The following is a 17,337-nucleotide window of genomic DNA, read 5'->3' on the forward strand; positions in this document are numbered from 1 at the left end:
TATCTTCATATGCTCAATGACAGTAATTCCCGCATAAAGGAAGTTGATGCTTATACACAGGCATGGCTACAGGACAGGAGGTGGCACATTATTAATTAACCGATGGTGAAAGTGATTGTGAGGAAGCATTACCTGGCACAAAACAGTCCCAAAGAACTTCCCTTTTCATTTAAAGGGGAAATAAAAACTAGAGGTGCCAATTTAGATCAAGGGAGTAGAAGGGAGGCTCTTCAAACTGGAACAGACCAGGTGCTTGCTACAGGGTAGAGCCATGACGGTGCCAGATAGAAGGGAACTGGATAAGAAGGATTGTGAACATATTTACAGCCATCTGGCACCCTCTAATTATCCAAATGACGAGGCTGCCTGAGTGCTCACCAAAATGTGGAGAGTGAGGGAAGGAAGGAGTTTGTTTGGGCAGAGGATCTCGAGTGCTTCATGCTTTCAACGTATGTTTTTTGGAAATGTTTTATATCACTTACAAGATTATTTATATTACTGGAGATGTAGGAAAATGATACCAGAAGGAAATGGAAGGGCTACTCCTTCTGGAGTTTTCCTTCCAGGTTTCTAAAAATCACATCAAAGGAAAGAAAAGATACAGTTTCTTGGGCAGCATCAGGGATCAGGAACGAATCAGGAAAGCTGGATTCCTTCTCATCTACGACACTGATATGTTGCTAGTATTCTCTGAAGCCTTGCAATTTTTAGTGGGAAATCTGCAACAGCTGGAAACAAGTTATTTAGGAAAAAAAATCCCAGGTTCTAGAACTAGAGAGTAAACATTTTAAAACAAGGTCATGGTGCTTACTCAAGTAAGAAGGAAATTTAGAAGTTTATGTTTCTGAGCACCAGTATTATGCTTTTATTGGCCTTATTCATGATTTTTTTAATGTCTGGATTCACCAACACTGAAGTTGTGTTATCTTTAAATTACTTTGCTTTGTTGTGCTTTCTTTATGTGAATCGGGAGTTTTGACTTGTTTTCTTGGTTTTATCACTGTCCAGCTGTGGGGACATGAATAAGGGCTTTCAGCTCAACTCCTTCTTCTTCAGAATGATACTAACCTTTCTTTCCTACATGTTGAGAGTTTTAATTTTAGTGCTCTGCAGAAATGCAAGCAGCAGTATAATTCTTGCATTGCAATTACAGTATATGTGCATCCCTTCACCTGACAGGACTGAATAATAAAACCCAATCATTTAATGTGAAAACTCAGTATGTTTTTCTCTTCTTTCTGATCTGGGAGATATCATAGAGTCAAATACTGTGGTGTGATGTTTTTAAAGGTTGAACAATTTTACGACCACTAATAACATCTGCTGTTACGCCTTTTAAGAGAAAGGTAATCAAATTTCATGCTTCAGGGTATGAACTGATCACAGCAAGTGTCAAAATTGGCTCTGTATTTTGTTCTTCTATCTTGAGCTAAACAGTACTGGGCTGACTGGTCTCCTAGTCTCATTCAGTTGGGAAGTAGACTTTAGTGACAAATTGTTTGTCCTAGCATGGTAAAAAGCAAGGTACGGGATTTAAAATTTGACATTTGCCATTGCTCACATACCACAGCAGATACCAAAGTAGAAGCCATGCCCTCTAAACAACCTGGAGTTTTCTTTCTTGATAGTGAGACAAGCACACCTTACCTATAGCACAGCGTTAGTGACATTAAACCAGTAGAGTGGTTTCCCTGTCAGCAGCATATTATCGTCACGGGATCTAATCACAAAAGGCTTCGGCTTCTGCTCCTTGAAATAAGACTCAGTGCAATGAACAAGACTGTAATTTTAGCCATTTGTAAACAAGCATTGTAGAAACAAGAATTTAATCAGAATTCAATATCCAGCACAGAAATAAGAGATGATCATTAGCTAAATAGTGCTCAACAACTCTAATAGGGAAGAACGGGTCTGAGGATGGTGTCTAACAGGGAAGAAAGCCATTTACTTTGGCAAGAAAACAAGAGATCATCACGATCAAATGTTTTGAATGAGATGTCAAAGCAAGGCTTCACTGTGCTTGCGATCATGAAACTTTCCATGGTACCTCGTGTAAGAACAGACGTAAAAACAGAGTCTTCTGTCAGATTCAGACCACTGATTTCTTGCACTTTCTATCTTTGATTTCTTCCTGTACTTAACAAAAATGCTTTTCACTTTCCTACCTATGTGCTCTTAATATTCCTAGTGAGGCATAACTTCTATAGAGCATTTTACATCTCACAGTGTACTCCTTGTCATTATATCCTTTTGTGCTGGATTTCTCATTTTTAAATACATTTGCGTAGTTTGAATAAGTTCTTGGGTGTTGCAATGTAGGTATGCTGTTTTGTTTCCTCCCCTTTCTGTTACAGTTCCTTTCTTGCCTTCTGGCAAGTTTGCCTTCTCTTTTTTTGGTCATTTATGGGATGCTGCCAGAAATGTTGAGCCAAAGCATTTCCATTTCCTCGATTTTGACTTGGTTTTTTTGACTAATTTTTAAAAAATAAAAATCCTTTTTATTTTTCATGCACTTGATTTGATTAATGCTTCGTTCATTCAATCTTTTTGTCCAATCGGTAGGTTTTGGTATCATCTTTCAAACAAAAATAATCAGATATAATTGGATTGTATCACAGTTATATTACCCTCTTTTGCTATGATGCCTCCAAAGAAATTGGATATTGTTAAGCTAATAATGTACCAATATTTCTGGTTAACAAGCCAATTGCAGTATTTCTTTTCAATTCCCTGATGGTGATATGTCTGCCTCTATGCGTTGCCTCTTCTGTTACACTTATATCAAGATTTTTCATTCTATGTCTCATGACAGTGCCCAAAAAGGATCTGGTTTGCAGCCGCAGTTCCCAAGCACTGTGCTAACATAGAGCAAATAAGAATTTGTCGTAGTTATTGATTATGGTTCAGTCAAAACAGAAGGGTCAATCTCCCTCCATCGGTATTAGAGGGAGCCTTGGATTAAAGCCATCTCGCCGAGGGGGAATGGTCTGGTGTGTCCCGCATTCAGTCCTGCATGCTGTCTGTTATAAAGGAAGAGAATTCATGAAAACCGAATCCATGTTTCACACGTCCAAGGTTCATACCTAAATCACTAAACTATCTTCCTCGGTCCACAAAGAAGCTGATGGTGCCTCCAGAACAAATGGATCGTATACGAACAAAAGCTGAGACATGTCTAAGAAAAGCGGGAAGAGCCCCTCTAAAAGCAGCACACATACCACCATTTGTGACAACGCACGCAGGAACAAGACACTTGAAGAATGTTCTGCGAGATAAAGGAGAGCTGAAAACAAACCGGTCTCCCTGTCATTTCTACCATGTATTGTTACTAAGCACGGAGTGCTCCCAACCCAGCAGAGGCACTGGAATGCATGCCATTGCCTTATTAGCGGGCAGCCGCTCTGGGGCAAGTCTGGTAGCCACAGCTCAGCTCGTCAGGACTAGCGCATTATAAACTTGCCTGTGTCAGATCTTACTAACGGCGTGAGACCCATGGTTTCACTACTCACCCTCCCGCCCCAACAGAAGCAGGTTTCACGACCGCAGCGTTGCGCTGAGCTGAAAGCCCAGGCTGCTCCGGTGATACACTTCCCTCGCATGACGCTTTCAGGGCTTTGGATGAAGTGACTGAGTGCAGAGTAACGTTGCTGTGGTCCAACCGCTTGTTTGAGCGCAGTAGGCAAAGTGATTTCTGGCTAAAAGCTTGCTTAGTCTGAAGCCCGTCCTTTGCCTTCTGGGGGAGTTAGATGCATGTATTTTAGTGTGGAAAACTTTGCCACCAACCTGACTTCACTCTGCCCTTCCTGCATGAAGTTTATTGGAAGGTGAATGAAAAGTTGTCTTGCTCTGCCCTCTTATGATGGTATCATACTTCCAGCTGTTTTGTAGTAGGTACGTCCTGTCTGCAGCTCCAAGACATGCTTTTAAGTTAAAATATATGATAGCCATACAGATTCTAAGGTCTAAGTGACTATATTGAACAGTATTGATTTTAAGTAGAGATATGCATTTTTGTATCGCTCAGTTTCCTCTCCTTTTTCAAATTTTCTTTTTAGTGAAGTATTTGAATGTTTTACCATAGTGTGTTTCCACCATAAAAACCAAAGTATGGCAAATGACGCCTGTGTAAGGTAAATCCACACAGTACTGTACAGCAGAGGACACATCCAGCTGGCCCCAAACACCTCACCCCGAGGATTTCTCTCCTATTCTGTTCTGTTCAGCGTTGATCTTAGCATGGGCCAAGCCAGCCCTGGCTACCTGTAGGGCATGCACAAAGTTGGATTGCAAATATTTGCAAACAATCTGGGCTCAGATAAATTCAATTATATGTATTGTTCTTACAAACAAAATGCTCTAGAATAACATTTGACTCTGGATAACAGAAGGAGGCTAAATATATTAGAAAATTATAAAATAACAAAGAGAAACTTTGCAACTTCTGACATCCCCTTATTCATCATTCTTAAACAGCATGTGCAGAACTGAATGTCAGGTCCAGTACATAGATTCCTTAGTTCCAAAAGCTGGTATAAAAAAGGGTGGTCCGTGATGTTATTTAGAGTTCAGACACTCATCAGAGAGATTGCAAGAAGACAGTGATGATATTGCAGCACTGTGCTAACATGCCAAGGTGGTCCATTTTTCATTGTCCTTTCACACAAAACCAGGAATACATGCAGTCAGTCCATTGTGTAAAAATGTTGCGGCCAAAGGAAACGGCTGTAGCGTGACTTTAGGCCTGGAATCTTACTATGAAAATGCCTAGATATATGAACTGACATGGAAAGCCTATTCACATGAGACACCAAAGGGTGTACATGAACACGTGTGGCAACGCTTGTGTTGCAATTGTCACTTCCACTTACTGTTTTTAACCTGTAATTTTCCTGTTTAACTTAACTTAGTTGTCAGTAAATATTTGAACCACACTCCAGCCTTTCCACATGTTTTCTAGAGCTCCCCTATCAGATATGCTGAAATACTTTGGGGATGCTGGGGTGCTACTGTCCTTTTAAAATGCCTGCAGTATACTGGTTGGTCTGCATGGAACCGTTTATCTGTTATTCCCAAAATTAATAACCCACACACCACCAAAAACCATGCTTAGACACTGAGAAGAGTTTTCCTCATCTACTTCCGCTTTCCCCTCTCCTTTCTGTTTTTCATTCTGTCTTTTGCATTTCCTAGGTCCAGCCAGGACTGTCACTGAGTGACAGTCAGCCTCTCCTGTTGCTATAGGGAACCTTGATTCTGGACATGTCTTAATAATGATAATGGAAATACACCAAAATAACAATTCTAGTACTGTGAACAGCTGATTTTCTACTTTTCATTAAACACGTTTTCTTTAAAATGTTTGCTTTTAACGTAAGTTTGAAAGTCACCTGTTCACAGGTGTGAATGTACTTTGTGTCTTGTGCTGGGTCAAAACACAGCTGCTTCCTGATATTTGACTGAAGCGAGCAGCAGCCACCTCCGCCTGCCCTTCCTATCTGCTCAGAAGCAGGGAGAACAGGAAAGTGCTTTTGCAAAAGAGGCTATACTCTTAATATTGGGAGCTCCTCCGGACAAGAACAATCTTTCTTAACTAGTTGGAAAGCATTCAGTAAACTTCACGTTCTTAAATAATAATAAAATGATGGCAGCGCCTCGAAATCCAGAACCAGTTTTACTGAGTGATAAATGTTGCAATGCACCAAGCTTTGCTTCTGCTGTTGAACCCACAGGAAATGTGCTCAGATACAATGAAGATAAGCAGCGGAGTGAAATAAAGCATTGGGCGGTAAGTAGAAAGCAGAGCTGCTGATGGTATGGCAGTTCTCAGTTACGTTTGTATCATCTTTGACACTCTGTCCAGGGTAATACACCCATTCACATTTGTCCAGTGCTATCGTGCACTTCAAAGGCCTTGTGTAATTAAAAATACCTATTACATCTATGCAATAACTTTAATTATCAAAACTATTCTGTAGAAGGTAAACTGAAGCATACCAAGACTTTAGGATTCCAAATTTCTAGCAGTAGAGCCAGCCTTAAAAGATCGTAAGTCAGGTTCCAACAAAAATATGAGGTTTTAAAAAGTGGTCTTTATGATTTTGTCAGAATGCTTTTTGCCTCTTGTGCATTTAAGAAGGCCCTAGAATCATGCTTTCCATTAAAGCCTAAAGGGGTTTGATGGATGTGTTTCTTAAATGATAGTGAAAATCATCCTACATTCACATGACTCCAGGTACTGCGATTTTAAGATGTATTAGTATGATATTCATAACACAATTGTGAAAGCTGGCAACACTCATTTTGATATGCCACTTTCCCAAAAGCCCACAGAAAACAGATGGACTTTGCGACATGCCTGGAAAATTAATTAAATTTGGATGCTAGTGGACAAAGGAGAAAGGTAGAGCCAGATTCAAGGACATCTCCTGAAAAATGTTTCTTCCTGTTCACAGCGGACGCAGGGCTGGGGATGCACAGGCCACACCAAGTGACTGAATACCTCCAGAGTATGCTTGCTGCTCTTAAAGATACAGCAAATGAAAACGTGTTTGTTTACAGTCACAGACTGCTGAGAGGACTGTTGGCACTGTTGGATTTGTGCTAAATACAGCCTTGAACTTGAAGGAATTGGTATATTTGTGAACGTCAACTTTACGCTAACAAAAGTTTTGCAACTGTTGCCTACAACTGCAACCATTTCTGGTTGTTCACACACCCATGTTCTTGCATCCCCAGCAAACATCAAAGCTATGAGAGAAGAGGGGCGGAGAAAGAGGAGAGGGGCGACAGACGGTTTGAGAAATGGAGCAGTTGTACGGGGTTCTACAAGTTCATCACATCCACTGAACCAAACCCTTTTTGACCCAGTTGTTGGGATTCTGTTTGCATGCTCCTTTGTTACACAAACATTTTGTTATTCTTGTACTTGTACAAATGCCACTGTCCTAGGGTCAGGACTGCATGAGAAAGCAAGTAAATTCAATGACAATGCGGGAGAAAAGAGAGCAAACTAGCTATGGCCTCCAGCCATACAACCCCAAACTGGGATTTCATTAGCGTTTATGAATGCTATCATAAGTCCTGGTTGGGAGGAGAATAAGAAGCTGCCAAGAAAGTCCCAGGTATGACAGGAAATAGTGTTGAAGCTCAAAACCCCAGCTACCCAGAAGGACAGATTGATAACTCAGCATGTGGCGCTTCTCAACAGAGGCCGATAATTAACCTTATTCCTTTAGCTGTGTTAGAGATCAGTACGTGCTAGCCCTTTCGATAAAGAGAAAAATCCTCACTACTGCGTTCAGTTATCGTTCAGCATCTAGTCTAGCATCCTGCTTCCAGAATCAGTCATTGCTTAACACTCCAAAGTAACACACAGCTTGCTAGATGCAGTATTTTTTGTAATGCTGTTCAGACGTGGGAGAGGAGAAATACCTCCCAGAAACCAGCAGTCCCTAAGCGTAAGATTTGATTATCTTATTTTAGCATGCGCATTATGGCCCAGATTTTGAGCTGCAGCTGTGTTGTGCCGTGGGGACTGGCTCCTGTCTAATTTAGAGCAATGGCAGATTAGGAATTGCTACAATTACTATGGTACAATGTTACTCCAGCCACAGCTCCATTTTCCCAATAATTAGCCCCTGCACCAGAAAGCTTAGAAAGAAGAGGATAGGAAAGTGGCTACACATCTCCTGGGGGGACTCCATGGCAGGTAGAAATACACCAGTGACTGAATCTGTTGAGAGTGCAGCTGCTTTATGTAATTAGAGAAACATAAAGCAGTTAGCTATAGGACCAGATCCTCCATTGCAACCTACAGAGGTTACTCTGGCCCAAAGGATGTAATTAATTACTATTATTACTTATGTATTTAGGAAATCATCCTCTATATTTAGTAAATGTAATAGGCTAAGAAGAATGTTGGCCAGAAAACGTGGTAAGGACAATTATCCTTCATGGATGACGGTAAGATACATCATGATAAACAAACTTTAAACAAACTGTGATAAGCCCAGAATATTTTGGCTTGGAAATGAAAAATGAAAACCAACCCGCAAACCCAAGAATCTTGGGTACTAGACCAATGCCCACAAGACCAGGTCTATTTTTCTGCTGGTATGTAAGACCAGGAAACAAAGTCAGGCTGGGGGCAAAGGAAATGAAAACAAGTGAACGCCTTGGAAAGAAAAGTACTGCTATGAAGCTTTTGGACTAGTAAAAGAAAATTCTGTTTGTAGAAGATTTACTAAGAACTTGAAAGATATCTGTGGAAAAAATACCAGATTTTGCTGCATTTACTATCGCTTCAGTGAGCAGAGTGTGTGCTCAGCAGACAGGTCACCTACGCGTTTATAGGCAGGACAAGCCCACGGGGTCAGCCTTGTACTAAGCCAAGAGGGGATTTTTATCATCAAGTGTACCTGGGAATTTTATGGGTCCCTTTTAAATACAGAAGGACTGTGCTACGAATAAAGCAGCCCCAAACCACTAGCACATGAGTAATGACCTGCATGATGCCAAGAGGAGCTTTTGTCCTTTCAAGGGCAAGTCAAACCAAAAAGCGGTGCAACAATTACAGTATTTTGTAGGGGTTTTTTTAATTCTTAGGCTATGAAGTACAGAAGTTAAATGACACCAGGAGTGTTTTATGAGAGACCAGAAAGAGCAATATTGTTTACAGCAGATTATTCCTTCTCCCTTTCAAGTATGCTGAATTTTCATTACCCAAGAGCAAATTCTGGTGTAGCATTGTATTTTTTACTCGATTATCAAGAATATACTCCCCAAAATATTGTGCCAGTGGCCTCAGTGGTGTGCAAGTCCTGAACATGACAGACCATCAACTAAATCTTTTGGACAGATCATTTAGAAGAGTGAATGTAGAAGAGAAGGCAAACTCACTTTTTTTTTTTGGTAAGAAATTTGGAGTACTAATTTCACAAAGCTAATGCATACCAGACAATGTAGTACAAGCTCCTCCAGGCTGTTAGATGAATAAGGTCTTTCAGGCACTGCACACTGCCCCGCTTGTTCCCTAAAGTAGTGCTTTCTGGTAGCTAACCTCTCAGCTGGCAAGAACAGAGGACACAGGACCAAGTGCCATTTGTCTGCCAGCTTAAAAAAAGTAGAACCACCCTTACAGCTGTTCCATTCCGCACTTCCGATTACACACTTTTATTGATTGCATCCAACACTATAGATGAAGACACACAATATTCTTTAAAACTAAAAACTCCTGAGTTTGAGGAGCTCGGCTGCCAGAATCCTGCTTAACGTCAACTCTAACCAGCTCAGAGTTTTCAGAATCTATCACACCTAGCTTGCGCACTCTGAAAATCATAACACGCTAAGAAGTTGGTCTGTAACATCTCATCCCAAACAATTGCTCCTGAAGTGAATTAGGAAGCAACAAACATTTTTAAAGTGCAGCCTTCTGTCGTAGTTTCCTAATGAAGGGGAAAATAATTACCTGTTATTTATAACTCCTGAGTGTTGTAAAGACAGGGGTTATAGATGAAGCATTGTGGAAACTATGTATATTTTACTAGGTGGAACCAAATAATTTTTTAGATCACCTTGAGTTTTTCAAGCATCGTTACAGACAGAAGCATGTGCTACCTACTTTGCTGCACTTGCATCCTCACAGTACCAAGTTTAATGAAATGCATGCACCTAATGAGTCCAGAACCTTCCAAAATATGCCATTTTAAAGAGTTACTTTGACTCCTTTACAGTTGGAAGATAGCTCCAAGACCATTCGCCGGCGATTCTCTCCCCTCCCAAGCAGAGAGCTGGTTACTGGTCGCACTGTCGTGTAGATGGTGCCCTCTAGTGCTCCTTCCTCCCAAGCCAGGCCGGGTCCCGCCGATGCTGCCTGCAGCCCATCACGTTTACCAGCAAAACCGGTAAGACGGAGTTAAAAGAATAACCATCAAGACATTTTCATGGAACTGCAAATTTTTTTGCATCAATTTTCCCTTCCTCTTTCTTCCGTCTCCCTCCCTATTCACTGAGCGGCAGCTGAGAAAACAATACCGGTACTGCAGTAGCGTCTCGGCGCCTCTACGAGTGGCCCGAGAGCCTCATTTCACTGTGCCCTGTATGGCGGGCGCTGTGCATGCACACAGTAACAGAAAAATACATACCTATAAGAACAGCAAACCCACAAAACGACGGGAGGATCACAGTCAGCAGCCCAAGTGCTGACTGCTTCCAAGCGCAGGCCCCAGGGGCCCGCCGTGACCCGCGGGCAGGGTCCCAGGGCCAGCAGCCCACCTCCATTCCAGGCACCTGCCAGACGAGGTCACTCCACAACAAGAGAAAGGAGATTCCCCCATCGTGCCTCCCCGTGCATTTTCACAGAATAAAAAGAGACATTTCCCTGTACAGTTTCAAGTGTCTCAGGACAAAAATAAAGTTTCAGTTCTGCTCTTCCAGAGCACAGCACCGCTATGTATTTTTTGACAGCCGCTATTTCCCCCAGAGCATGATGCAGCATATTCGTAAGTGACACCGACTACTGAACCTGCGAGCCATCAGTACAGGGTATAACTGCATCTGATTTGGGAATTTACAATGTACAGCTCTTAGTGTCATTTCTAGTGATTCTAACTTTATCAGTTTTATTTCTGCTTTCTATCGCTGGAACCATGCAAGACAACTGGACCTGGTCTTTGTCTTTGCACATCCACGCAAGCTTTTCGGTTGCTTCCTCCAGCCAGAACAAAACCAACTGGCTCTGGGCACTGCTGCCGTTACACTTACCTGATTTGCCACTGGTATTTCTGGAGCTGTGAATAGTCATCACAAAGAGTTGGGGAAATGAAGCAAAAATTCTGTAGCTGAGTGATTATACCTTGTGTGTTAAGTTCCTTTCTTTTTCTAATTACGCCATATTGGAAACATCTGAGAGACAGCAAGTTTTGCATACATTCTAAACTATCTTCTAAATAACAAATCCAGATAAATAGAATTACTTGTAAAAGCAAACTGTGTTTTAATAAATGTATTTGCTTTCACTTTCTTAATTATGTCACTTACTTTATTTACGCATAGCCCTCTCTGAATTCTCGTGATTTGCCCATGAGTGATTCCACTGCTTCAACTTCAAGTGTGTGGCCAACACTTACACAGACTAAAGATAAATAGCTACGAGTGCTATTGGTCTAAGTACTACCAACCGCTGAGTAATTTCCAACATTTAGGGGCAGATTCACTCACTACACGACTTAAGCAGGTTCTTAGCACTTCAGAACAGAGTACCAAGTCCATTTCTATCAGATGAGTATTAACTATACAGTTGAGCACATGCCTGTGTCACAGGGACTTCCCAGTTCCACTCCCTCTCTGCCCCCGGCCGTTACGAAGAGGCCGGTGCAGCATCTCCCTTGCAGGGGGTAAAGAGAACTTGTCTTGCTCCCCAATTCTCCCTCATCTACTCTTCCCTCTCTCAAAACTACATCTTTCCTTTCTACACAGCAAACAATATTTGCGCTAGCCTTGCATATGGAACTGATATTTGATTCTGAGTGAAGGTACATTTTCTATACCATTAGAAATTCAGGTGTACTAGAGAAAGGAAAAAGAGACCTATTTGGGGAATTTGCAAAAGTTGCAACTAAAGCACTTCAAAAGACTTGCAGTAAAAGACACAAAGCAAGAATTTCCAAATTTAAACAGTTGTCTCAGTGGGCGTTTCATATTACTATCTTCTTCATGATTCCTCACTTTGTTCTAGGAAATATTTTTTGCTTTTCAATAGTATGATGTTCCTGGAATCATCTTTGTAGTGAAAATGCTTAACCTTAATGTAGAAATTATGCAGAAATTTAAGCCTACAGCTCTTCAGAAACTTAAAGCAGAGACAGATTAATATTCTTCCTCCTTCCATCCCTCCACATTCTTCCAAAGGTACAACTAGTCTGTTCAGACCTGTGATTTGAATGAGGAGTAACTCTAGATGCCTGTGTAAAAAAAAAGAGGCTCTCTCAGGGAAAGCCTCGCATTAATTTGTGTAACATGTTAATGTAAGGGATTTCACTAACCACCAACCTTACTACCCCTGGCGATATACATCAATTGAGATGGAAATACCCCTCATTATATCATAAGATAAAACATTTTAATCTCAAGAAGTTCGTGCTTCAAAGAAAGCAAGCCCCAAACACATGCATTTATCTTTAACACCAAAAGCTTTAAGTATTTCAAGAGGTACAATCTAAGCTTTCAGAGCTGTATTAACTTCAGCAAGAGTATCAGATGGATGTACACAGGAGGTGTGATTACACCAATATTTAGCATTAAAAAGTCAAAGCTTGATTACATATGGAAAGGAATTAAAGACATGGAACAACCTGGGTGGGCCAGCCCACAAAACAGACCCCTTTTCATACGCTGGTGAAACTCTTGCTTCGGTGCAACAGATCTCGACGCAAGGCCAAGGGGGACAGCGGCCGGACTGGTCGGTGCAGGAAGGAACAGGCCCTTCAAAGGCCTCTTACAAAATTGCTGTCGGATCTGGGCCTTTCCAACCATTTTGTGCTAACTGACCTCCTGGGGCCTAATCCGGTTTGCAGAGTGTTCTCCACGGCTCAGGTCCAGAATGCCGCAAGTTCTTTCAAGATTTTACGGCACAGGACCACAGCTGTGTAACAAGAGGGAGATAATCGGGTTGTCACAGCTTGCTTGCATCTCTCCACCATTTTGAGCCTTCTGTTTAAAACAGTCGAGCAGGCTCCTCACCCGCTCCAGGAGCTCCCAGAATCCCAGAACCACAGCCACCTCTCCTTTTCCACATCTCTCCAAACAATTTGTTGTTGGTTTCACCACAGCTCTGTCCTCAGTCTTTTTGAGGAAGTTTTCTTAATCATTTGAAATTGGCTCTGGTTTTGGCTGTTCTATGATCTACCTCGCCTTTGAGCCCTTGAATGCTGTGCAAAGGTTACAGAATCCATCAGAGAATTAGGAGCCTATTCTCTGACGATTTAGAGAAAGTCAGGTGCCTGTTTAAGTGCTTATGAAAATATTTTATACATACACATATTAAAAAAACACATCTATACATCTGTGTGTGTATAATACATATATATTTAAAGGAACTCCACTTATTCTACTCTGACAAGAATTAACCAGGACTTAACCTAAGCTATTGCTGTCTTTTAAATGGAAGGGGAAAGGTAGTAGATGTTATGCAAAATGCTTTCTTGTAATTGAAGAAAATGACTTTGCAATATGCCATTAAAAATAATTAAAAGTACTAAACTGTAAATCACTATCTTGAAACAAGCACTGATATTGAAGTTCATTTCATATAATTTGAACTCTTATTTAGAGGAATGAATACATCTTGTTGATGTTTGATTCTTGTTTAATACTGTGTACTGTCATAAAGCAAACTATTTTGGGGTGAGGAAAATTTCAATTTATCTTTTCAAAAGATTTTTCCTCAGGTGACATAATCATGATTGGGCCTTTAATAATAGCAAGGCAGTTGATAATGCACTGTGGTTTAACAACTTCCTGATTACCAATTCCTCCCTGACAATTATTTCTTCTGTGGTCTCATCATCCATTTAGGCAAGTCTACTTGATATTCCTCATCTAGAAAACATGCTTTAAAATATTTACTAACCTACACACTACGCGGATTAAGAATTCTAAATTGCAGCTATCAGAAGTGCTTCTTACTCAGAAACAATGCTGCAGAGCAATTTACTTGTTTGCAGGACTCCTGCCAAGGTTAGTGGTGGGCTTTGCAGAGGAACAACCACTACCTGCCTCTTGGGTACAAGGTCTCATTTACGTATGTGACACCTGGCTTTAGGACTAAAATGTTGATAAGGTGACTGAGGAAAATCAAATTCCAGTCAAGCAAATCTGATAGAATAGGTAGCACGTAGTCTATAATTTTTGTAATTGGTCAGTCCACTGAGGAACAATTCGTTCTTGATTTGCAGATTTATTATATGTGTGTGTGTCATTTTATATCTTGACCTAATTAAGCTTTAATTACTTTGCTCATGTTAGGATTAGTAATGTTTTGGGTTTTTTCCTTTGAATTTTGGCATTGAGGTACCCCTGTGTTCCGGCTGATACTAACCACTGCTCCTTTATATTAAATACTGTTCCTTTACACAGTCCACTTTTACTAACAACGTGAATATGCTGCACAGAGACTATTACATCAGCGAACAAGGGCAGTATGTGTACGCCTACACCATACTCTGGCTAACAGATCACCACGAATGCAGCTTCTGACTTGGAAGGTCTGTACGGCAATTACTTTATAACTATAAAGGAAATGTCACCTTTTTGTTCTCATTACTGGTGTGTGTTTATTTTCCAGTGGCAAAATCTGAGTCAGAAAGCCGTATAAAAGCTACAGAGCTATAAAGGAGATCAAAGGTATGTCTGTTAAAGAAGAAAACTGAGCCGTAAGACCTAGGACCCTTTTAAGAACATGGTCTTACAACATTTTTAAATGTGTTTTTGTTCAGTTTAGGCAAGTAACTTAAACTATTGTAAAATTTATTGTTAATAAGTCCGGAAGGATGAATGCAGAGAAGGATGAAAATATATATATAATGTGTCTGTGAAAATTAACTGTAAAAGTCAGTAAACAAAACTGTATTTCAGTAATACTTAAAGTACATTAAACAGTAAGGAAGTTCAAATATTTGACTTTAATGGTGTGCAACTTGATGTCGCTTGGATGAACATTAGCTGGCTGAATACTGATTCTTAATTAAACAAACTAATGATTTTGTTTCCTGGAAATTAAACAGTAAGTTTCCTTTTCTTCTCTGCTGGAGGCTGAAATGGAGATGAAGGTATCTTTGTAAAGTTTAACTTTTTTCCCTGCAGGTTTGAAGAATAAGAATTTATTTCCACTTAATGATTTTGGATTATTGTAACTTCTGTGTAATAAAAAATTTAAATTCTTAAATTCTAAAATACATCCAGGGTACTTTTTAAGTGGCCCAACACTCATGTTCTTACCCTCATTGATACTTTGTAATGAGTCGATAGCTAATAAGTATGCTACCTACGAGTTGATATGTAATGAGTATGCTACCTATGAGTGTGTGTGTATGTATATATATGCATTTTTATTAAACAGAAGGTATTTTTCTCTTTTTAGAAGCAAAAAGTTTAGCTGGTTTTGTGGCATTTTTAAATGCCACATTGTTCTTACAACTTCTTGCACAAAATAGGGCATGAATTACTTGAATTTTCAAGTCTGATCCTACTACTTTTTGTGTAGATCCTCTAATGGTGATACTGATGATAGAATAGATTGAAGAAAATATTCCTGTTAGTTTTCAAAAACACAAATTATCAAAGTCATTCATCTCGGTATTAATAATAGTTTTTGCTGTAACATGGGAGCTCATTAGTAACAAACGGCAGGATAGAAGAAATACCACAGCGTACTGTTAAGTAGAAAAACAATTATGAGCGATCACTGTGACGAAGCTGAGAGAAAAAACTGTGATTCTAAAATGTATTAGGAAAGGCACTTGCTGCAAAGACATGTTAATATCAACACGATTTCAGCCAGCAGCTCCCTTCCAGTCTTAGGTTCCTAATTAGACATTATTTCTGCACGTCCCCAATACTCCCATGAAAGATACATTCCCAAGGGAGAAGGATATGACAAAATTGTCCCATTTTCTTTGTATCCCCCATGTCTTTAACTGCTCTTTCCTTCAAGAGTTGCTCTAAAGCCCTTATATGGGTGTATCTGAGGAAACGAACCATCACACAAGTTTATCATAAAGTTACCACACAGCTTTAAACAAATATACAAATGTAATTAAATTTGTCAACTGATATTGATGTAACTAACAGAACCTTTCATCCCTGAGGAAAAAAAAAAAAACAAACCAGCAGAGATTTTCAGTTTATTTTAAATAAGTTCCCAAAAGACATGAGCTCAAACACATTTCTGGCACTCCTCTACCGGAAGAGACCAAGAGGTCTGACCCTCTTGGGCGGGAAGGCTTCCAGTTATAAGCTACCTTCCTAGAGCCCACTGCACGCCACAGCAGCTGCTCTCTGTTTCACAGGTTTACCACCTAAAAATTTATCCCAGCTCACATCTGCATTGGAACACAGGCCAGAATTTCATCCCTTGGGCTTGTTCCACATTGCGGAACGACTGCCCTTTGTTGTGTGTTTGGTAACTGCATCTAACTGTGCATTATCTTACCTTCAGAGGTAACCGTCTTCTATGTATTACAGTGCTGGTTTGGGCTCTCTGAGGGTCTCAGACATCATCATGCTAACTTCTTTATTGTTCTGGAGGTTACATGATGCCAACAATTCCTCTGCCAAAATAAGTTACTATTAAAACAACACTGTCATGAGGCTATACTTAAAAAAAAAAAAAAACAAACCAAAAAACAAACCCTCAACTCTAATATTTTGACAATTATTTGGTAAAACCACTTTGTAAAAAGTGTATGAATATTTTATGTTTTCCTTTAGTCCGTGTTCCTTATCATGCTTTAACTAATACAACCTGTAGTATGAAGCAAACATAGAAATAATAGCAAAACAGAATGTTACTCTTAAATACCATGGTGAAAATCAACAGTAAAAATATCTTAATATACAAAGCAGCCACTTCGGAGGACTGCTGAGTGAGGATAGCTTTAGTCTGCGCAGGGTAGTCTCTCCAGACTGCCTTTACAGCTGATGGAAAGAGAGAGGCTCCGCTAGGAAGCGACTGGCAGCAGCTACATGAAGCACTGCTGTCTGGCAGAGCTGCTCGCGCTCCACTGACTATGCAGAGGTATCATTTTTGTTTAGACCCAGACCATTTTCTTTTTTGCTTTCATTTTGCCTTATCTCGCCAGATCGGAGATGTATGATGTCCGCTATACGCCTGTTGGAGAGTCTGTGTCCCCTCCCCTTCCGCAGGTCCCTTGGGGACAGCTGTGACATGGCACTGCAGTTTCGAGGCATGAAAAGGGCAGGTAGTGACTGCCCAGTGAGGCAGAACTGGCTGATTACACTGTGCCAAGCGGACCCAGGTAAAATCACCCCGTGTACCTTTAGCAGTTCTTGAAGAACCCACCCAGGCACCTCAGCAAAGGCTATTTGTACAGCTCTCTTTTAATGGACAGAAACTATTCATGCTTCACCTAGGTGGGGCTGAGGAACTTTAATTTGCTACTCCTCAGTCATCAATATGATTATTTTATTTGAATTAACTTTACTGTAGAAGGAAATGCACATCAAACATACCATTTTAACACATTAATATAGGAAAAATATCTCTTCTTTTCCAACACAAAACCAAATATGAAGTCTGTGGTCACTTTTTTCCCAGAACAG

This window comes from Pelecanus crispus, chromosome 22 (genome assembly GCF_030463565.1).
Source record: "Pelecanus crispus isolate bPelCri1 chromosome 22, bPelCri1.pri, whole genome shotgun sequence".
In the NCBI taxonomy this organism is placed as follows: domain Eukaryota; kingdom Metazoa; phylum Chordata; class Aves; order Pelecaniformes; family Pelecanidae; genus Pelecanus; species Pelecanus crispus.